At 43.7% G+C, this 23,421-nt stretch overlaps 1 protein-coding gene across 5 annotated transcripts in view; it reads left to right on the forward strand.

Moving 5' to 3' along the window:
* The first annotated feature begins 2,020 nt into the window (after positions 1–2,020).
* Positions 2,021–23,421, forward strand: part of pacsin3 (protein kinase C and casein kinase substrate in neurons 3) — a 164,894-nt gene continuing 143,493 nt past the window's right edge. For 4 of the 5 annotated variants that reach the window (XM_073049091.1, XM_073049098.1, XM_073049097.1 and 1 more), the window contains exon 1: positions 2,021–2,168. The gene's annotated coding sequence lies outside the window, so the exon portion shown is untranslated. Of the gene's footprint in view, positions 2,169–19,617; positions 19,640–23,421 lie in introns of those variants that run through there. The other variant, XM_073049096.1, reaches the window with a different exon arrangement.

Consider the following 23,421-nt stretch of genomic DNA (forward strand, 5'->3'; position numbering starts at 1 on the left):
AGCTAATTATAGTAGGACTCTGATAATCTATTTTCCGACTATTTGGAAATCCCTGTGGTTTGGCATCTAGCTTACCGGGTGATGTTTGCCACACCTCGTTTCCATTTACCAGTGCCCTCTTCCCACATATCCTATCCAGTCAAGGAGGCCCTATTGCTCTTCTCTCTATCCACTCACCATGCTGTGGTTCCTGAGCTCCTCTCCACTCACAGGAACCTTGTTCCATGCACCCTTACCACTGACTGCAGCCCTAGTTCCCATACTCTCTGTCTGCTCACCAGGACATCAGCTCTCAAGCTCCCCATCCACTCACGTGAAACCAAATCCCCAACTCCCTTTCCACTCAGAGGTCCCTGTTCCCATGTTCTCTGTCCACTCATCAGGAGCACTCCCCAAGGCGCCAGTTTCTGCATTACCTTTCATTCCATGGGGCCCTGTTTCCTGCACTCCTTGTACAGCCACGGGGGCCCGAACAGTATAATGTATACAAAGATTCCTGATTTAAGAAATTTTGCGCTTTGTACAGTATTGCAATAGATTTTGACATTTTTGCTTTGACATAATTTATATGTGGTTTCCACTTAATTTATTATTACCACTCCTAAAAATTTTGTTTCCAATACTTTATCAATTTCAACATCATTTATTCTAAGTTTACTATATGAGTTTGGTACACAGTTTTCAAATATTATGAATTTAGTTTCACTTAGACTGTGATAATTTGTTAGTATCAAACCATTTCTTTATCATTTTTAGTTCTTTCTCCACTGTATCCAAAAGTTGTTTCAGATGTTCCCCTCTACAAAATATAGTTGTATCATCAGCAAATAATATACATTTTAATGTCTGATTTAATATATGTCATACATATATCATTTATTTACAAAATGAACAGCAATGGACCAAGCACTGAACCTTGTGGAACCCCACAAGTTACCCTCAAAAGTTTTGAATTTCTATGGATCACACTTCCATGGATGCATCAGAGCCTGATACGCAGACTCCAATGCACAAGATTGCAAGAGGCGGCAGAGGCCTGTAGACTCAGCCAGCTCCATTGTAGAGGAACACGCCTCTCCACAATCAAGTTCAGTGCCTCGGGAAGGTGGTATCCATTAGTGAAGACCCTCAACATCTGGAACATGCCCCCTGCACATCAGGGAGGAGGTACAGGAACCTGAAGACCCACACTCAATACTTTATGAAAAGCTTTTTTCCCTGCACCATCAGACATCCGAATGGTCCCTGAACCCTGTCACTACCTCCTTATTGGTCTTCCACACAATTTATCCATTTAACTTACTGTAATTTTTGCACTGTACTGCCGCTGGAAAAGAACAAATTTCACAACATATATCAGCAATAATAAACCTGATTTTGATTCATCTTGATCTAGGAATAAGGGACTGCTCCTTGAACCTTGCCAGGTCTAAGTCCTGGAACTTCCTGCCCAACAGGATTCTGGGAGCACTAGCACCGTAGAACCATAGAACATTACAGCACAGAAACAGGCCCTTTGGCCCTTCTTGGCTGTGCCAAACCATTTTTCTGCCTAGTCCCACTGACCTGCACCTGGACCATATCCCTCCAAACCCCTCTCATCCATGTACCTGTCCAAGTTTTTCTTAAATGTTAAAAGTGAGCCCGCATTCACCACTCTACCCAAAGATTTGTAGCTGCTCAGATAGGTGGCTCATCACTACCTTCTCAGCGAACAAAGGTGGGTTTTTTGCTAGTGATGTCCAAACATGAATTCTCATCACCAGATTGAGATGGAGAGTGACCCTAGTGAAAGGGTTAAACATCGCGCGTCCAGCACAGATGGATTAAGAGTCACCTACTTGTCACCCATAAAGCACGGGTTAACTACATGACAGTAAAGAGGACTGAGAGTGACTCACTGGTCACCAGTGATGAAAGGGTTAAAAACTCTAACCTGGAGAGTGACTCAGCGGTCACCAATGGTGAAAGGGTTAAAAACTACGAATAACTCATCGGTCACGCAAGTCGAAGGGGTTAAACTGCCTGGAACCAGCTGAGGGACAGAGAGTAACTGACTGGTCACTCCGGGACCAGCAGAGGGGGACGGAGAGTGCCTCACGGATTACCTGGACTGAGGGAGCTGTGGTTGGACTGTGCCTGGACGGGGCGGAGAGGCCGTGGAGCCGGTGAGTCCGAGACCGAGAACGGTCATCCAGCGAGCGAGTGTATATCGGTGATATGGCTTTGGGAAGGGAGTATGTAGGCAGAAAATGGAGATTTGCACAATGTTTTTGACTCTTTGTGGTCGCTCCGTAGCGTTACACGGAAAGTGCCTTTGAAGTGTAGTTACTGTTGCAATGCCGAGCTAGGGTGAGGGCAGGAGGCTGTGAATTTAAATGCAGCTGGAAAGACACTGGGTGAGGGAGGGTCACATTGAGGAAGCGATGCAGTGATTTGCGAATGGCGGGTCCCAGCCGTGAAGTTTAAGGACTATGAGAGGATTGTGGGGAAGGAGTGGGGCTGGGTTTAATCTCCTGATTCGGGACAGTGTCTGTGGGAGGTGGGGCGAATTTTGGGGGGAATAATTTTGCCTCGCACGGAGGTCACCCTCCTCACTTGGCTACAGCTGTGCTCACTTATCTACCTAGTATTACAACTTGACAACTTTTTTTCCACCCAGCAACGCGATGTACTGCATTGTGGTCACGTGCAATTGGCTTTCCGCATTCCTTCATTATAATTAGTGACAAAAAGTGCCGCTTTAGAACAGATCCCCCGATGCAATGAAACAGTCTGTGTGAATGTCAGGCAAGTTTTCAGGGAACATCACTACGTGTGTCGAAACTAAACCGAGTTACCAGCTCTCACATAATTGCTGGTCTAGTTGTTGCTGTTTCCAAATTGTTAACAAAATTGAACTTCTACCGCCTACTTTCCAATTGTTGATAGTGTACCATGCTAAATCTCCATTTTGATCACAATGCATTATAATAGGATCTTGTTTGTCTGTTATCAATTGTATATCAGTTCATACAAGCTACAGCAAAACAGCGCACATTTCCAGCCTCCTGTTTTATTGTCCACAGTCCATCAATTTCCATTGCCCCAAACCCTTCCCCTCCCCATATCTGTTCCATGATGTCACCCAGCACACACCGATTGTACCTTGTATGTGTTGGCTGCAGGACCTTTCTGACCAATTCCATCGCACAGGACCCTGCTTAATGACTGATGGTCATATTCACCTGTGCAAATCAAAACTCGAGGGAAAGGTGGGGTAGAGTGGGGGAATGTGCATGCAAAGAGAGGGAGAAAGGGGAGGGCATGTGAGGGAGAAGGCAGTATGCAAGGGAGAGGGAAAATGGAATGCATGTGTATAAGGAATGGTGGGGTAGAAAGGGTGTTTGGGTACAAGGCAAAGAAGGGAAGGAATAAGTGAATATTTAAGGAGGGAAGCTGGTTGCATGTTGGGAAGAAAGAGCAATAGAGAAATCCAGGGAAGAGGGGGACGGGAATACCACTGTGATGGGTGAGAGTGCAAGAGGGAGCAGGAGATAGTTTACAGGCAGAGGAGAAGGGATGGATTGTAGCTGCATCAAGATCGTGCACGTGAAGAGAGGAGTAGTGGGTGCAATGGTAGAACCTATATTCATGAAATGAGAAAGGAACAAAGAGCACAGGCCTGCCTGTGGGGACAGTTCCCTCCCTGCCCCGTGTCTAACATAATGGGAGGCAGGGTGAGAGGCGGAGAATGTGTTTCGGGGTAGAAAGGACATGGGGAGGTGTACGTGTCCATGTGAGTTAGAAGAATTGCTGGTGCGTGTGAGGACAAAAAATCAATGAGCTGCTGGAGGGTCTCAAAGTCGGGTAGCATCTGTGGTGGGAATCGGACATTCCATGTTTTGGGTTGAGACCTTGTGCTTGGACTGAACGATAGAGGGAGACGGCAAGTACTAAGAGATGAAGGGGAGGGGTAGGACACGGACTGCAAGTGATAGGTGGCTCCAGGTGAGCAGAGGTCGATTGGGAGGTGGAATCGGGAGGGAACAACGCAAACTGGAAATGAAAGATGACAATGGCAAAGGATTGCAGACAATGGAATTTGGTAAGAAAGATTATGGAGTACCCAGGCAGAATAGGAGATGCTGATCTAGTTTTGTTTGGCCTTGCCCGGGCAGTGGAGGAGTCCAAGGACAGACAGATCAGTGTTGGAATGGGAAGGGGGATTAAAGTAGCAGCTGGGAGCTTGAGATGACCATGATGAGCAGAGCACAGGTGCTTGGCAAGGAGGCCGCCTCGACTGAGCCTGGTCTCACCGGTGTAAATGAGGTCGTGTTAGAAGCACCCGATGCAATAGATTAGGTTGAGGAGGTGCAAGTGAATATCTGCCTGAATTGAATGGTTATGGTATATGGACAGGTTGCCGATGGGAGATGGGATGGGTGGGGAGGAATGAATGAATCAAGGTGAGACAGACGGTGTGATCCCTGCAGAAAGGGGGTGGCACTAGTGATTGTATCCCATTGCAGTTGATGGAAATGTGTTTGATACAGAGACAGGCAGGGTAGAGGGAAGTATATCTCTTTGGGAGGAGATGGGGTGAGAGCAGAAGTGAGAAATGGAGATGTAGATGAGGGCTTCATGAACCATGGTAGAAAGAAGGCATCTGTCCTGAAAGAAGAGAGCGTCTCAGATGTCAGAACAGAAAGCTTCGGCTAGAGAACAGATACAGCGGAGACAGAAACTGAGAGGAGGGCCTGACAGCGGGGCAAAGTGCCACTGTGGGAGTCAGTGGGTAATTAATCTGAGATAGAGATGGATGAAGAAAAGGGGGAGAGGTGTCAGAAATGGATTGGTTGGATGGCAGGATGCCGCTTACTGATATAGTTGGTGAAGTTGTCAAGTTCCTCACGGGCATTTGCAGTTAAAATGGGATGGATGGAGAAAAGTAATGTGCTTGTCGACAGGAAGAGTGAGTATGTGTGAGAGGGAGAGGCGAGTTTGAGGTTGTGCTGCATGGTATGAACAAACAAGAGGAGTTGTTACCGTTGGGGAAGAGCTTTGCCTGTTTGCAAGGGGAAGGGAAGGAGGCACGCAGGAAGCAGGAGAAGCTAGCGTGCAAGTGTGAGGGGAAGGAGGGCGCAAGGGGTGTGCTTTGATAAATCTGACGGCCGCACTCGACTGTTTCTCTCTGCCGTTTATTGGGGGTGGAGTTTCCCAGTGCGCTAGGCCAGGCTGAGAACAAGCAGTCTTTTATGCTGTGACTTGGTGGAGTGTGCAACAGATGGCTGCTGTCTGTGCATGTGGTGTCTTTGTACAGAGGGTCTATTCACCACTTTAGTGTTGCTGTGTGGGCACCAACAGCAGCTGAGCACTAAGCTGAAAGCAGTCTTGCTGTTTAGTTGTGGGGAGGGGAAAGAGTGTGATGAACTATGCGTGGCATTCGAGTTCTGAAGATCTGAGGAGTATCCCTCAACAGCTGGACAATCTCCCCATCCCTCAGCAGCTCTATTGAAGACTCAGCTGCCAGTATCATTGCCCTGTCTTCCCCCGCTGCCAGGGTGCCCTCTTGACCTTCAATAGTTCATCTGCTTCACTTGCACTAAGCTAGACTGCAGGGAAAGGTCGATCAGTGCTCAGTTCATTTGACTATCAAAGTGGCAACTGGCATTTCATTGATATGCTAATGAGTGGCTGTAAGGAGAAAATGCCATAAATGGGGGCAACAGTGAGTTTATTTGCATGACAGTTATACCTCAGGTGAATGAACTGGTTATAAAAAATAACAGGATACGGTTATAAAAATGTCACAGGATACAGTCAAAGTTATTGTCATGTGAGCACATAAATGGACAGTTACAGGATAGTCAGTTATTGTCACGTGAGCGTACACAAATGGACAGTTACAGGATACAGTCAGTTATTGTCATGTCAGCGTACACAAATGGACAGTTACAAGATACAGTCAGTTATTGTCACGTGAGCGTACACAAATGGACAGTTACAGGATACAGTCAGTTATTGTCACGTGAGCGTACACAAATGGACAGTTACAGGATACAGTCAGTTATTGTCACGTGAGCGTACACAAATGGACAGTTACAGGATACAGTCAGTTATTGTCACGTGAGCGTACACAAATGGACAGTTACAGGATACAGTCAGTTATTGTCACGTCAGCGTACACAAATGGACAGTTACAGGATACAGTCAGTTATTGTCATGTCAGCGTACACAAATGGACAGTTACGGGATGCAGTCAGTTATTGTCATGTGAGCGTACATAAATGGACAGTTACAGGATACAGTCAGTTATTGTCATGTGAGCGTACACAAATGGACAGTTACAGGATAGTCAGTTATTGTCATGTGAGCGTACACAAATGGACATTTACAGGATAGTCAGTTATTGTCATGTGAGCGTACACAAATGGACAGTTACAGGATACAGTCAGTTATTGTCACGTCAGCGTACACAACTGGACAGTTACAGGATACAGTCAGTTATTGTCACGTCAGCGTACATAAATGGACAGTTACAGGATAGTCAGTTATTGTCATGTGAGCGTACACAAATGGACATTTACAGGATAGTCAGTTATTGTCATGTGAGCGTACACAAATGGACATTTACAGGATAGTCAGTTATTGTCATGTGAGCGTACATAAATGGACAGTTACAGGATAGTCAGTTATTGTCATGTGAGCGTACATAAATGGACAGTTACAGGATACAGTCAGTTATTGTCATGTGAGCGTACATAAATGGACAGTTACAGGATAGTCAGTTATTGTCATATGAGCGTACGCAAATGAACTGTTACAGGATACAGTCAGTTATTGTCATGTGAGCGTACATAAATGGACAGTTACAAGATAGTCAGTTATTGTCATGTGAAGGTACGCAAATGGACAGTTACAGGATACAGTCAGTTATTGTCATGTGAGCGTACACAAATGGACAGTTACGGGATGCAGTCAGCTATTGTCACGTGAGCGTACACAAATGGACAGTTACGGGATGCAGTCAGTTATTGTCACGTGAGCGTACACAAATGGACAGTTACGGGATGCAGTCAGCTATTGTCACGTGAGCGTACACAAATGGACAGTTACGGGATGCAGTCAGCTATTGTCACGTGAGCGTACATAAATGGACAGTTACGGGATGCAGTCAGCTATTGTCACGTGAGCGTACACAAATGGACAGTTACGGGATGCAGTCAGTTATTGTCACGTGAGCGTACACAAATGGACAGTTACGGGATGCAGTCAGTTATTGTCATGTGAGCGTACACAAATGGACAGTTACGGGATGCAGTCAGTTGGTGTCATGTGTGCGTACATAAATGGACAGTTACGGGATGCAGTCAGTTATTGTCATGTGAGCGTACACAAATGGACAGTTACGGGATGCAGTCAGTTATTGTCATGTGAGCGTACACAAATGGACAGATACGGGATGCAGTCAGTTATTGTCATGTGAGCGTACACAAATGGACAGTTACGGGATGCAGTCAGTTATTGTCATGTGAGCGTACATAAATGGACAGTTACAGGATAGTCAGTTATTGTCATGTGAGCGTACACAAATGGACAGTTACAGGATAGTCAGTTATTGTCATGTGAGCGTACACAAATGGACAGTTATGGGATACAGTCAGTTATTGTCATGTGAGCGTACACAAATGGACAGTTACGGGATGCAGTCAGTTATTGTCATGTGAGCGTACACAAATGGACAGTTACGGGATACAGTCAGTTATTGTCACGTCAGCGTACACAACTGGACAGTTACGGGATAGTCAGTTATTGTCATGTGAGCGTACATAAATGGACAGTTACAGGATAGTCAGTTATTGTCATGTGAGCGTACATAAATGGACAGTTACAGGATACAGTCAGTTATTGTCATGTGAGCGTACATAAATGGACAGTTACAGGATAGTCAGTTATTGTCATGTGAGCGTACACAAATGGACTGTTACAGGATACAGTCAGTTATTGTCATGTGAGCGTACATAAATGGACAGTTACAGGATAGTCAGTTATTGTCATGTGAGCGTACACAAATGGACTGTTACAGGATACAGTCAGTTATTGTCATGTGAGCGTACATAAATGGACCGTTACAGGATAGTCAGTTATTGTCATGTGAAGGTACGCAAATGGACAGTTACAGGATACAGTCAGTTATTGTCATGTGAGCGTACATAAATGGACAGTTACAGGATAGTCAGTTATTGTCATGTGAGCGTACATAAATGGACAGTTACAGGATAGTCAGTTATTGTCATGTGAAGGTACGCAAATGGACAGTTACAGGATACAGTCAGTTATTGTCATGTGAGCGTACATAAATGGACAGTTACAGGATAGTCAGTTATTGTCATGTGAAGGTACGCAAATGGACAGTTACAGGATACAGTCAGTTATTGTCATGTGAGCGTACATAAATGGACAGTTACAGGATAGTCAGTTATTGTCATGTGAAGGTACGCAAATGGACAGTTACAGGATACAGTCAGTTATTGTCATGTGAGCGTACACAAATGGACAGTTACAGGATAGTCAGTTATTGTCATGTGAGCGTACACAAATTGACTGTTACGGGATACAGTCAGTTATTGTCATGTGAGCGTAACCAAATGGACTGTTACGGGATACAGTCAGCTATTGTCACGTGAGCGTACACAAATGGACAGTTACGGGATGCAGTCAGTTATTGTCACGTGTGCGTACATAAATGGACAGTTACAGGATACAGTCAATTATTGTCACGTGAGCGTACATAAATGGACAGTTACAGGATACAGTCAGTTATTGTCATGTGAGCGTACATAAATGGACAATACAGGATACAGTCAGTTATTGTCACGTGTGCGTACATAAATGGACAGTTACAGGATACAGTCAGTTATTGTCACATGAGCGTACATAAATGGACAGTTACAGGATACAGTCAGTTATTGTCACGTGAGCGTACATAAATGAACTGTTACAGGATACAGTCAGTTATTGTCATGTGAGCGTACATAAATGGACAGTTGCAGGATACAGTCAGTTATTGTCACGTGAGCGTACATAAATGGACAGTTACAGGATACAGTCAGTTATTGTCATGTGAGCGTACATAAATGGACAGTTGCAGGATTCAGTCAGTTATTGTCACGTGAGCGTACATAAATGGACAGTTACAGGATACAGTCAGTTATTGTCACGTGAGCGTACACAAATGGACAGTTACAGGATACAGTCAGTTATTGTCACGTGAGCGTACACAAATGGACAGTTACAGGATACAGTCAGTTATTGTCACGTGAGCGTACACAAATGGACAGTTACAGGATACAGTCAGTTATTGTCACGTGAGCGTACACAAATGGACAGTTACAGGATACAGTCAGTTATTGTCATGTCAGCGTACGCAAATGGACAGTTACAGGATACAGTCAGTTATTGTCATGTCAGCGTACGCAAATGGACAGTTACAGGATACAGTCAGTTATTGTCATGTGAGCGTACATAAATGGACAGTTACAGGATAGTCAGTTATTGTCATGTGAGCGTACATAAATGGACAGTTACAGGATAGTCAGTTATTGTCATGTGAAGGTACGCAAATGGACAGTTACAGGATACAGTCAGTTATTGTCATGTGAGCGTACATAAATGGACAGTTACAGGATAGTCAGTTATTGTCATGTGAGCGTACACAAATGGACAGTTACAGGATAGTCAGTTATTGTCATGTGAGCGTACACAAATTGACTGTTACGGGATACAGTCAGTTATTGTCATGTGAGCGTACACAAATGGACTGTTACGGGATACAGTCAGCTATTGTCACGTGAGCGTACACAAATGGACAGTTACGGGATACAGTCAATTATTGTCACGTGAGCGTACATAAATGGACAGTTACAGGATACAGTCAGTTATTGTCATGTGAGCGTACATAAATGGACAATACAGGATACAGTCAGTTATTGTCACGTGTGCGTACATAAATGGACAGTTACAGGATACAGTCAGTTATTGTCACGTGAGCGTACATAAATGGACAGTTACAGGATACAGTCAGTTATTGTCACGTGAGCGTACATAAATGAACTGTTACAGGATACAGTCAGTTATTGTCATGTGAGCGTACATAAATGGACAGTTGCAGGATACAGTCAGTTATTGTCACGTGAGCGTACATAAATGGACAGTTACAGGATACAGTCAGTTATTGTCACGTGAGCGTACACAAATGGACAGTTACAGGATACAGTCAGTTATTGTCACGTGAGCGTACACAAATGGACAGTTACAGGATACAGTCAGTTATTGTCACGTGAGCGTACACAAATGGACAGTTACAGGATACAGTCAGTTATTGTCACGTCAGCGTACACAAATGGACAGTTACAGGATACAGTCAGTTATTGTCATGTCAGCGTACACAAATGGACAGTTACAGGATACAGTCAGTTATTGTCATGTCAGCGTACACAAATGGACAGTTACAGGATACAGTCAGTTATTGTCATGTCAGCGTACACAAATGGACAGTTACAGGATACAGTCAGTTATTGTCACGTCAGCGTACACAACTGGACAGTTACAGGATACAGTCAGTTATTGTCACGTCAGCGTACACAAATGGACAGTTACAGGATACAGTCAGTTATTGTCACGTCAGCGTACACAAATGGACAGTTACAGGATACAGTCAGTTATTGTCATGTGAGCGTACATAAATGGACAGTTACAGGATAGTCAGTTATTGTCATATGAGCGTACGCAAATGAACTGTTACAGGATACAGTCAGTTATTGTCATGTGAGCGTACATAAATGGACAGTTACAGGATAGTCAGTTATTGTCATGTGAAGGTACGCAAATGGACAGTTACAGGATACAGTCAGTTATTGTCATGTGAGCGTACACAAATGGACAGTTACGGGATGCAGTCAGCTATTGTCACGTGAGCGTACACAAATGGACAGTTACGGGATGCAGTCAGCTATTGTCACGTGAGCGTACACAAATGGACAGTTACGGGATGCAGTCAGTTATTGTCACGTGAGCGTACACAAATGGACAGTTACGGGATGCAGTCAGCTATTGTCACGTGAGCGTACACAAATGGACAGTTACGGGATGCAGTCAGCTATTGTCACGTGAGCGTACATAAATGGACAGTTACGGGATGCAGTCAGCTATTGTCACGTGAGCGTACACAAATGGACAGTTACGGGATGCAGTCAGTTATTGTCACGTGAGCGTACACAAATGGACAGTTACGGGATGCAGTCTGTTATTGTCATGTGAGCGTACACAAATGGACAGTTACGGGATGCAGTCAGTTATTGTCACGTGAGCGTACACAAATGGACAGTTACGGGATGCAGTCTGTTATTGTCATGTGAGCGTACACAAATGGACAGTTACGGGATGCAGTCAGTTATTGTCATGTGAGCGTACACAAATGGACAGTTACGGGATGCAGTCAGTTATTGTCATGTGAGCGTACACAAATGGACAGTTACGGGATGCAGTCAGTTATTGTCATGTGAGCGTACACAAATGGACAGTTACGGGATGCAGTCAGTTATTGTCACGTGAGCGTACACAAATGGACAGTTACGGGATGCAGTCTGTTATTGTCATGTGAGCGTACACAAATGGACAGTTACGGGATGCAGTCAGTTGGTGTCATGTGTGCGTACATAAATGGACAGTTACGGGATGCAGTCAGTTATTGTCATGTGAGCATACACAAATGGACAGATACGGGATGCAGTCAGTTATTGTCATGTGAGCGTACACAAATGGACAGTTACGGGATGCAGTCAGTTATTGTCATGTGAGCGTACACAAATGGACAGTTACGGGATGCAGTCAGTTATTGTCATGTGAGCGTACACAAATGGACAGTTACGGGATGCAGTCAGTTATTGTCATGTGAGCGTACACAAATGGACAGTTACGGGATGCAGTCAGTTATTGTCATGTGAGCGTACACAAATGGACAGTTACGGGATGCAGTCAGTTATTGTCATGTGAGCGTACACAAATGGACAGTTACGGGATGCAGTCAGTTATTGTCATGTGAGCGTACACAAATGGACAGTTACGGGATGCAGTCAGTTATTGTCACGTGAGCGTACACAAATGGACAGTTACGGGATGCAGTCAGTTATTGTCATGTGAGCGTACACAAATGGACAGTTACGGGATACAGTCAGTTATTGTCACGTCAGCGTACACAACTGGACAGTTACGGGATACAGTCAGTTATTGTCACGTCAGCGTACACAACTGGACAGTTACGGGATACAGTCAGTTATTGTCACGTCAGCGTACACAACTGGACAGTTACAGGATACAGTCAGTTATTGTCATGTGAGCGTACACAAATGGACAGTTACGGGATGCAGTCAGTTATTGTCATGTGAGCGTACACAAATGGACAGTTACGGGATACAGTCAGTTATTGTCACGTCAGCGTACACAACTGGACAGTTACGGGATAGTCAGTTATTGTCATGTGAGCGTACATAAATGGACAGTTACAGGATAGTCAGTTATTGTCATGTGAGCGTGCATAAATGGACAGTTACAGGATACAGTCAGTTATTGTCATGTGAGCGTACATAAATGGACAGTTACAGGATAGTCAGTTATTGTCATGTGAGCGTACACAAATGGACTGTTACAGGATACAGTCAGTTATTGTCATGTGAGCGTACATAAATGGACAGTTACAGGATAGTCAGTTATTGTCATGTGAGCGTACACAAATGGACTGTTACAGGATACAGTCAGTTATTGTCATGTGAGCGTACATAAATGGACAGTTACAGGATAGTCAGTTATTGTCATGTGAAGGTACGCAAATCGACAGTTACAGGATACAGTCAGTTATTGTCATGTGAGCGTACATAAATGGACAGTTACAGGATAGTCAGTTATTGTCATGTGAGCGTACATAAATGGACAGTTACAGGATAGTCAGTTATTGTCATGTGAAGGTACGCAAATGGACAGTTACAGGATACAGTCAGTTATTGTCATGTGAGCGTACATAAATGGACAGTTACAGGATAGTCAGTTATTGTCATGTGAGCGTACACAAATGGACAGTTACAGGATAGTCAGTTATTGTCATGTGAGCGTACACAAATGGACTGTTACGGGATACAGTCAGCTATTGTCACGTGAGCGTACACAAATGGACAGTTACGGGATGCAGTCAGTTATTGTCACGTGAGCGTACACAAATGGACAGTTACGGGATGCAGTCAGCTATTGTCACGTGAGCGTACACAAATGGACAGTTACGGGATGCAGTCAGCTATTGTCACGTGAGCGTACACAAATGGACAGTTACGGGATGCAGTCAGCTATTGTCACGTGAGCGTACACAAATGGACAGTTACGGGATGCAGTCAGTTATTGTCACGTGAGCGTACACAAATGGACAGTTACGGGATGCAGTCAGTTATTGTCACGTGAGCGTACACAAATGGACAGTTACGGGATGCAGTCAGTTGGTGTCATGTGTGCGTACATAAATGGACAGTTACGGGATGCAGTCAGTTATTGTCATGTGAGCGTACACAAATGGACAGTTACGGGATGCAGTCAGTTATTGTCATGTGAGCGTACACAAATGGACAGTTACGGGATGCAGTCAGTTATTGTCATGTGAGCGTACACAAATGGACAGTTACGGGATGCAGTCAGTTATTGTCATGTGAGCGTACACAAATGGACAGTTACGGGATGCAGTCAGTTATTGTCATGTGAGCGTACACAAATGGACAGTTATGGGATACAGTCAGTTATTGTCATGTGAGCGTACACAAATGGACAGTTACGGGATACAGTCAGTTGGTGTCATGTGAGCGTACACAAATGGACAGTTACAATGAAAACCTTCCAGCAAGTAGCATCAGATATCTGACATTCACAAGAAAAACGTACGGTTTACAAGAAAGTATACAACCTGAGCAGTCTATTGAAGGGCAAAGTGGTCTTAGCGTTGCCTTGTGTGGATGTTACCGATAGTGGGGAGGGATGTGCCTGGGATGCATTGGATTCTTTTCAGTTTTGTGTTGTATAAGGAAATTGTGGGGTATGAGGAATAATGGAGAACATGGAGTCCAGAACAAGGTAGAAGATCCACCGAGATCTGGGCTCTTTATTTCTGGTGTTTTCCCCAATCTCTTCCTGACAGCTGATACCTCACTGACCGTCTTCCCAAACTGATTTCTACTCCTCAAGTCCCCAATGGACACCCGCTTGGCCCACTATCCCCTCTGGGAGACCCCAGGCTGCATCGACCCAGCCTGTGTGTGACAGTCTGAGTGAGTTAGCATAACCACCGGAGATGCAAGTGGTACTAGGGAGGTTGTTGGCTGGATTCCTGAAATTGTCTGGAAGTTGATACAGATGCAGGTGTTGAGATGACAGTTTCTGTGATTTGTGTGTAAATAGACTTGTTCTTCTTAAGCTCTCTGTCCCACCTTGTGCACATGCATACAGACTCAACGTGTCAGTGTATCTCTCACAGATACAATGATTAACTCGGGTAAACACAGTGTAACTGAGTTATGTATGCATTGTGTAACCTTGATATACTGCAGTCTAAATAGCAACAACAAGCCTGAAAAGTAGTGAGTTTTAATGGAGAGCCAAATTCATGGATGAATGCATTTGACTAAATACAAGTAGAGGCTTGGAAGTGTGTCAGAAGGAAGATGCCTGATACTGAGCCAAAGAATTGTGTCTCAGTAGTTGCATCCTGAATGGGAAAATTCTGCCTGATTTTGTAGATTGGTGAAGATGTGTCTCTGATGAATGCAGGCTTGGGAAGTGGAGATGTGTGGGAGCTTGGGAAAGCTAGATGGTGAGGATACTTGAGGTGTCATGGGGTGAAAAATGTGTAACATGTACATGTGTAACGTAGAGTGCCTTTTGAGATGCCTTTTTAGAGCTGCTTGTAGATGAGCCCACCAGGGGCAATGCAATTCTGAAATGGCTGTTATATAATAAACCAGATTTGATTAGAGAGCAACACACACAAAATCGTGGAGGAACTCAGCAGACCAGGCAGCATCTGTGGAAAAGAGTACACAGTTGATGTTTCAGGCTTAGACCCATCATCAGCCTGAAACATCGACTATACCCTTTTCCATTGATGCTGCCTGGCCTGCTGAGTTTCTCTCTCTCTCTCTCTCTCTCTCTCTCTCTCTCTCTCTCTCTGTGTGTGTGTGTGTGTGTGTGTGTGTGTGTGTGTGTGTGTGTGTGTGTGTGTGTGTGTGTTTTCTTTTGTTTTTGATTAGGGAGCTTAAGGTAAAGAAACCCTCAGGAGCCAGTGATCATAAATAATAGAATTCACCCTGCAGTTTGAGCAGGAGAAGATAAAATCAGATGTATCAGAACTACAGTGGAATTACAGAGGCATGAGAGAAGAGCAGCCAAGGTTGCTTAGAAGGAAACATTAGCAGGGATGGTGGTAGAACAGCAAAGTCTAGAATTTCTTGGATTAATTCGGAAGGCACAAGATAGTTTTGCATGGAGTAGTATTGTAAAAGGAGGGTGAGGCAACTGTAGGTGAAAAGGGAAGTCAAATACAGCATAAAAGCAAAAGAGGGCATATAATATAGCAAAAACTAATGGGAAGTTAGAGGATTAGGAAGTTTTTAAAAACCAACAGAAGGCAACTAAAACTTACTAAGGAGACAAAAGATGAAATATGAAGGCAAGCTAATCAATAATATGAATTTTTTTCAGAGATGTAAAGAGTGGATTCAGAGGTGAGAGTGGATATTGAACTGCTGGAAAATGACGCTGGAGAGGTAGTTATGGGGGACAAAGAAATGGCAGACAAACCTACAAAGTATTTTGTGTCTGTCTTCACTGGAAGATACCAACAGTATTCCAGAATTTGAAGAGAATTATGTGGCAGAAGTGAGTGTACAGTACTTGGGAAGGTGAAAGGGTTGAAGGTAGATAAGACACCTGGACTAGGCAGACTACACTCCAGGATTCTGAAGGAGGAGACTGAGGAGATTGTGGAGAAATTAGTAATGATCTTTCAAGATTCTTTCTAAATCAATATATCTTATTGATATATTTATAAATCAATGATCTTTCTAAATCAAAATATAGAGGTACCGACTAGAGAGGATGCAATATTAGATCTCCTATTAGGAAATGAGTTAGGACAGGTGACGGAAGTGTGTGTAGGGGAACACTTTGGTTCCAGTGATCATAACACCATTAGTTTCAACTTGACATGGATAAAGATAGATCTGGTCCTTGGGTTGAGGTTCTAAACTGGAAAAAGGCCAAATTTGAAGAAATGAGAAAAGATCTAAAAAGCGTGGATTGGGACAGGTTGTTCTCCGGCAAGGATGTTGTTGGTAAGTGGGAGGCCTTCAAAGGAGAAATTTTGAGAGTGCAGACTTTGTATGTTCCTGTCAGGATTAAAGGCAAAGTGAATAAGAATAAGGAACCTTGGTTCTCTAGGGATATTGGAACTCTGATAAAGAAGAGAGAGATGTATGACATGTATAGGAAACGGAGCAAATAAGGTACTTGAGGAGTATAAAAAGTGCAAAAAAATACTTAAGAAAGAAATCAGGAGGGCTAAAAGAAGACATGAGGATGCTTCGGCAGTCAAGGTGAAGGATAATCCTAAGAGCTTCTACAGGTATATTAAGAGCAAAAGGATAGTAAGGGATAAAATTGGTCCTCTTGAAGATCAGAGTGGTCAGATACGTATGGAACCAAAAGAAATGGGGGAGATCTTAAATGTTTTTTTTCGCATCTGTATTTACTAAGGAAACTGGCATGGAGTCAATGGAAATAAGGCAAACAAGTAGTGAACTCATGGAATCTATACTGATTGAAGAGGAGGAGGTGCTTGCTATCTTGAGGCAAATCAGAGTAGATAAATCCCCAGGACCTGACAGGGTATTCCCTCGGACCTTGAAGGAGACTAGTGTTGAAATTGCAGGGGACCTGGCAGATATATTTAAAATGTCAGTATCTATGAGTGAGGTGCCGGAGGATTGGAGGATAGCTCAAGTTGTTCCATTGATTAAAAAAGGCTCTAAAAGTAATCCGGGAAATTATAGGCTGGTAAATTTGACGTCGGTAGTAGGTAAATTATTGGAAGGAGTACTAAGAGATAGGATCTACAAGTATTTAGATAGATGGGGACTTATTAGGGAGAGTCAACATTGCTTTGTGTGTGGTTTAACAAATCTATTAGAGTTTTTTGAGGAGGTTACCAGGAAAGGTAGTGGATGTTGTCTACATGGACTTCAGTAAAGCCTTTGACAAGGTCCCGCACGGGAGGTTAGTTAGGAAGATTCAGTTACTAAGTATACATGGTAAGGAAGTAAATTGGATTAGACATTGGTTCAATGGGAGAAGTCAGAGAGTGGTAGTGGAGGATTGCTTCTCTGAGTGGAGGCCTGTGACTAGTGGTGTGCCACAGGGATCAGTGCTGGGTCCATTGTTATTTGTCATCTATATCAATGATCTGGATGTTAATGTGGTAAATTGGATCAGCACATTTGCTGATGATCCAAAGATTGGAGGTGTAGTGGACAGTGAGGAAGGTTTTCAAAGCTTGCAGAGGGATTTGGACCAGCTGGAAAAATGGGCAGAAAAATGGCAGATGGAGTTTAATACAGACAAGTGTGAGGTATTGCACTTTGGAAGGAAAAGCCAAGGTAGAACATACAAGGTAAATGGTAGGACACTGAGGAGTGCAGTAGAACAGAGGGATCTGGGAATACAGATACAAAATTCCCTAAAAGTGGCGTCACAGGTAGATAGGGTTGTAAAGAGAGCTTTTGGTACTTTGGCCTTTATAAATCAAAGTATCGAGTATAAGAGTTGGAATGTTATGGTGAGGTTGAATAAGGCATTGGTGAGGCCAAATTTGGAGTATTGTGTGCAGTTTTGGTCACCAAATTACAGGAAGGATATTAATAAGGTTGAAAAAGTGCAAAGAAGGTTTACAAGGATGTTGCTGGGACTTGAGAAACTGAGTTACAGAGAAAGATTGAACAGGTTAGGACTTTATTCCCTGGTGCGTAGGAGAATGAGGGGTGATTTGATAGAGGTATATAAAATTATGATGGGTATAGATAGAGTGAATGCAAGCAGGCTTTTTCCACTGAGGCTAGGGGAGAAAAAAAACAGAGGACATCGGTTAAGAGTGAAGGGGGAGAAGTTTAAAGGGAACATGGGGGGGGCTTCTTCACACAGAGAATGATGGGAGTGTGGAATGAGCTGCCAGATGATGTGGTAAATGCAGGCTCACTTTTAACATTTAAGAAAAACTTGGACAGGTACATGGATGAGAGGTGTATGGAGGGATATGGGCCAGGTGCAGGTCAGTGGGACTAGACAGAAAAATAGTTTGGCACAGCCAAGGAAGGCCAAAAGGCCCGTTTCTGCGCTGTAATGTTCTATGGTTCTAATCATTCAATTCTGGAATGGTTCCAGAGGACTGGAAAATTGCAAAGTCACTCCACTCCTTAAGAAAGGAGGAAGGCGGAAGTAAGGAAATTGTAGGCCAGTTAGAGGTTGGAAGATGTTGGGGTAGGTTATTAAGGATGAGGTCTCAGGGTGCTTGGAGACTCATGATAAAATAGGCCAATGTCAGTATGGTTCCCTTTGGGGGAAATCTTGCCTAACAAATCAGTTTGAATTCTTTGGTTAAAAAAATACAGGCAAGATAGACAAAGGAGAGTCAAGAAATGTTGTTCACATGGATTTTCAGAAGGCTTTTGATAAAGTGCCATACATGAGGCAGCTAACAAGGTAAGAATCTGTGGTTTTACAGGAAAGATATCAGCATGGATAGAAGATTGGCTGACTGGCAGGAGGCAAAGAGGGGTAATGTAGGGGGCCTTCTCTGGTTGGCTGCTATTGACGAGTGGTGTTCTACAGGGGTCAGTATTGGGATCACTACTTTTCGTGTTATACGTCAGTAACTTGGATGATAGATTTGATGGCTTTGTGGCCAGATCTGAAGGCAAAACCAAGGTAGATGAAAGGGCAGGCAGCACAAGGCTCCCAGAAGGTTAATTTACAGGTTGAGTCTATGGTAAAGAAGGCAAATGCATTAATTTCAAGGGGAATAAAATATAAAAGCAAGGAAATAATGCTGAGCCTTTATAAAACACTGGTCAGGCCATGCTTGGGGTATTGTCAACAGTTTTGGGCCCCATATCTCAGAAAGGATGTGTTGGAGAGAGTCCAGAGGAGGTTCACAGGGATGATTCTGGGAGTGAAGGGGTTAACATAAGAGGGGTGCTCGGCAGCTTTGGGCCTGTACTCACTGAAATTTAGAAGAATGCAAGGGGAAATCTCATTGACACCTACTGAATGTTGAAAGGACTAGATAGGGTGGATGTGGAGAGGATGTTTCCTCTGGTGGGGGTATCCAGAACTAGAGGGCACAGCCTCAAAATTGAGGGGTGACGTTTTAGAACAGAGGTAAGGGGGATTTTTTTTAAAGCTAGAGTAGTTAATCTGTGGTATACTCTGCCACAGACTGCGTTGAAGGCCATATTTAAGGCAGAAGTTGATCGTCTCCTGATCAGTCAGAACATCAAAGGATATGGTGAGAAAGCAGGTAAGTGGGATCTGGGATCAGCCATGATGGAATGGCAGAGCAGGCTCAGTGCTGAGGCTTTATAAAGCATTTATCAGACTGCAAAGAGTATCGTGAGTGGGTTTGGGCCCCTTAAAAGAAAATGTGCTGGCTTTGGAGAGGGTCCAGAGATTCCAGGAATAAAAGGGTTAACAAATGAAATGTTTGGCTCTGGCCTGTATTCGCTGGAGTTTATAAAATTCTGGGTTTTGGGGGTGGGGTGTGGAATCTCATTGAAACCTACTAAATATTGAAAGGCCTCAACAGAGTGCACATGGAGTCTAGGGCCAGAGGGCACAGCCTTGGAGTAGAGACATCCATTTAGAACAGATGAGAGGAATTTCTTTAGCCAGAGGGTGGTGAATCTGTGGAATTCATTGCTACAGACAGCTGTGGAGGCCAGGTCATTGGGTGCATTTAAAGCAGAGATTGATAGGTTCTTGATTAGTTAGGGTGTCGAAGGTTACGGGGAGAAGGCAGGAGAATGGGGTTGAAAGAGATAATAAATCAGCCTTGACGGAATGGCAGAGCAAACTTGATAGGCTAAGTGATCTAATTATCTTCCAGGTCTTGTGGTCTTATTTCTTTGAATCTATTTGACTCCCTAAAGTGTAATATTCAGAATTCAATGCAACATTTCCCTGAAGTCTAATCACCGTTTTATAAAAGTTTGTCGTAACTCCTCTGCATTGGTATGATAACAAGTCTAGCCAAAAATATTTGCAGAATACAAAGTAAGTGTGGCCTTATGCTCCAATGCCGCCACTTTTCACATAAGCTACAGGCAGTAAATATTTTAAATTCTGGCCAGCACCACAGCTGATGTGTTTACTTTTGGTCTAAAATGTCCTTTATAAGTAGCCTAGTTTATGTCAGAAGGTGGGCTGATAGACAGCAAAATGTGATAGCATATTGACAGGACGATTGTCCTCTGTCCTCAAACTTGTAGCAGGCATCCTTGGTTTGAATCAGTCACTGGGTCTGCCTGGCTTGTTCATGGAGTTGGACTCATTGATAAAATTGTGGTACAGAAAGAAGTCCTTTGGCCAAGGACCCTATATTGCCTCCTTTCTGAGAAATCTGCTCAGTCCTTTTCCTCTGCTCCTTTGCTGGGCCGGTAAATTATTTTGTTTGAAACAACTATCTAATCAAAGTTGAAAGAATTTTATCAGTGTACATTTACAGTGCCTTGAAAAAGTATTGAGTAACCAGCCCTTTGTTCACATAAATATTACAATGCGCAATTTTCATCAATTTAACTGAGTCACATGTTCCTTTATTCACATTGGAGCCCAAAAGATGGGGAAAATTGTAAAGCATGAGAAGTCAGCAATGAGAAAAGTACATGTCCTGGATGGTGAGAATCTTTGAGGGATGCTGCTTTCCCACAACATAAAAGATACTCTTTTATCTCCATTGAGTTCAAAATCACTATTGCTGTACAAAGGGATTTTCCCCACTTTTTACTTCTCTCCCTCAGTAGCTATTGCCCGTCATCTTAAATCGAAACCCCTTTGTTCTTCTGCAAATGAGGGCAGTTTCCTTCCACTGATCATATCTAAACTAGTCCTGACTATATACACACCTTTCAAATCTCCTCTCGATCCAACCCTGTACTGGAAATTCCTCTTCAGTGTAACCATTCTGGACTATCTTTTCTGCTCCCTGTCTAGATCTGCACTAATTGTCACCCAAGCAGTGCTTTGTACAGGTACAACATAACATCCTTAAAACAGAAATATTGGATTTCAGTCACTTTGCCAATTGCACTCCCAAAATGTGGTTTTACAGTTTTGTGCACATGCAAATCTGGCTCTTGCTCTGCTCTAGTATTCCATTTAGAACTGTTGTTTACCTTTCATTGCTTGCTTTTTGATTAACAATAACAATTCTCATGTCTGTATTTGCTTGCCCTGCCTGTCTGTCCTCCTGCTGATTCTGACTTCACCTCTGTTTTAAATTCCACTCTTCACACCCTGTTTCTAAGCAGTCGCCAAACTAGTCCAAGAGGACATTTGTCTCATTTTACCAACTAGCCTTAGTGCGGGACACTTTTCTCGACTTCTTAAACGTGGAAGATATTTACTGCATTCCTTCAAACCTTTAATATCAACTCAATGAAAAATTCAATCATGTTCTGCTCTTTTAATTAACAGATTTGTGTGGACTCTGTAGATGGAACTTTCTCTAAGTGCACATAATTTTGTCCCCTCCCCCTCCATTGTTTCTGAAAGCTTCCCCAACAGTGAGATTAAATTGCCTCCTGTAAAGTTGCCTTGCAAGTCTTTGCAACACGCACACAATGCTGGAGGAATTCAGCAAGCCAGGCAGCATCTATGGAAAGGAGTGAACGGTTGATGTTTCAGGCTGAGACCATTCAACAGGACTGGAAAGAAAGATGAGAAGTTAGACCAAGAAGAGGAGGGGAGGAACAAATACAAGATGGTAGGTGAAACCAGAAGAGGGGGAGGGGTGAAGTAAAAGAGCTGGGCATTTGATAAGTGAAAAAGATGAAGGCTGGAGCAGGGGGAATTTGATAGGAGACTATAGAAGGAATGAGAGGGAGGTGATTGCCAGGTAAGGAGATGAGTGAAATCGGAAATGGTGGTGGGGGGAGGGTTGGTTCAATATCTGGAAGTTTGAGAAATCGAAGTTCGTGCCATTCAGTTGGAGGCTACCCGGATGGAATATGAGGTGTTGCTCCTAGATTGGACTGACATGTTGGAATGGGAAGTAGAATTAGAACATAGAATAGTACAGCACATTACAGGCCCTTCAGCCCACAATGTTGTGCCGACCCTCAAACCCTGCCTCCCATATAACCCCCCCAACTTAAATTCCTCCATATACCTGTCTAGTAGTCTCTTAAACTTCACTAGTGTATCTGCCTCCACCACTGACTCAGGCAATGCATTCCACGCACCAACCACTCTCTGAGTAAAAAACCTTCCTCTAATATCCCCCTTGAACTTCCCTCCCCTTACCTTAAACCAATGTCCTCTTGTACCGAGCAGTGGTGCCCTGGGGAAGAGGCGCTGACTGTCCACTCTGTCTATTCCTCTTAATATCTTGTACACCTCTATCATGTCTCCTCTCATCCTCCTTCTCTCCAAAGAGTAAAGCCCTAGCTTCCTTAATCTCTGATCATAATCCATACTCTCTAAACCAGGCAGCATCCTGGTAAATCTCCTCTGTACCCTTTCCAATGCTTCCACCTCCTTCCTATAGTGAGGCAACCAGAACTGGACACAGTACTCCAAGTGTGGCCTAACTAGAGTTTTATAGAGCTGCATCATTACATCGCATCTTTGAAGTGGATGGGCACTGGGAGATCCCACTTTTTCTGGTAGGTGCTCGGCGAATTGGTCTCCCAATCTATGTCGGGTCTCACTGATATACAGGAGGCCACACCGAGGGCATTGAATACAGTAAATGACACCAACAGACTCGCAAGTGAAGTGTTGCCTCACCTGGAAGGACTGTTTGGGCACTGAATGGTAGCGAGGGAGGAGGTATAGGGGCAGGTGTGGCACTTGTTCCACTTGCAAGTATAAGTGCCAGGAGGGAGATCAGTGGGGAGGGACGAGTGGACAAGGAAATCACCTAGCTGCTGTTTTACAACACTGGAGTAACATGTACCAACTTTCAGTGATCTGGCAACACCCCTTCCCCCTCCCCCATGTCAAGGACAATTGGGAGAGAGAAGCATAAGTCAGATGTATCAAATATCTCATATCTCAGTGGAATAAAGGGAATTACAGAGG

This window comes from Hemitrygon akajei, chromosome 6 (genome assembly GCF_048418815.1).
Source record: "Hemitrygon akajei chromosome 6, sHemAka1.3, whole genome shotgun sequence".
Lineage (NCBI taxonomy): Eukaryota > Metazoa > Chordata > Chondrichthyes > Myliobatiformes > Dasyatidae > Hemitrygon > Hemitrygon akajei.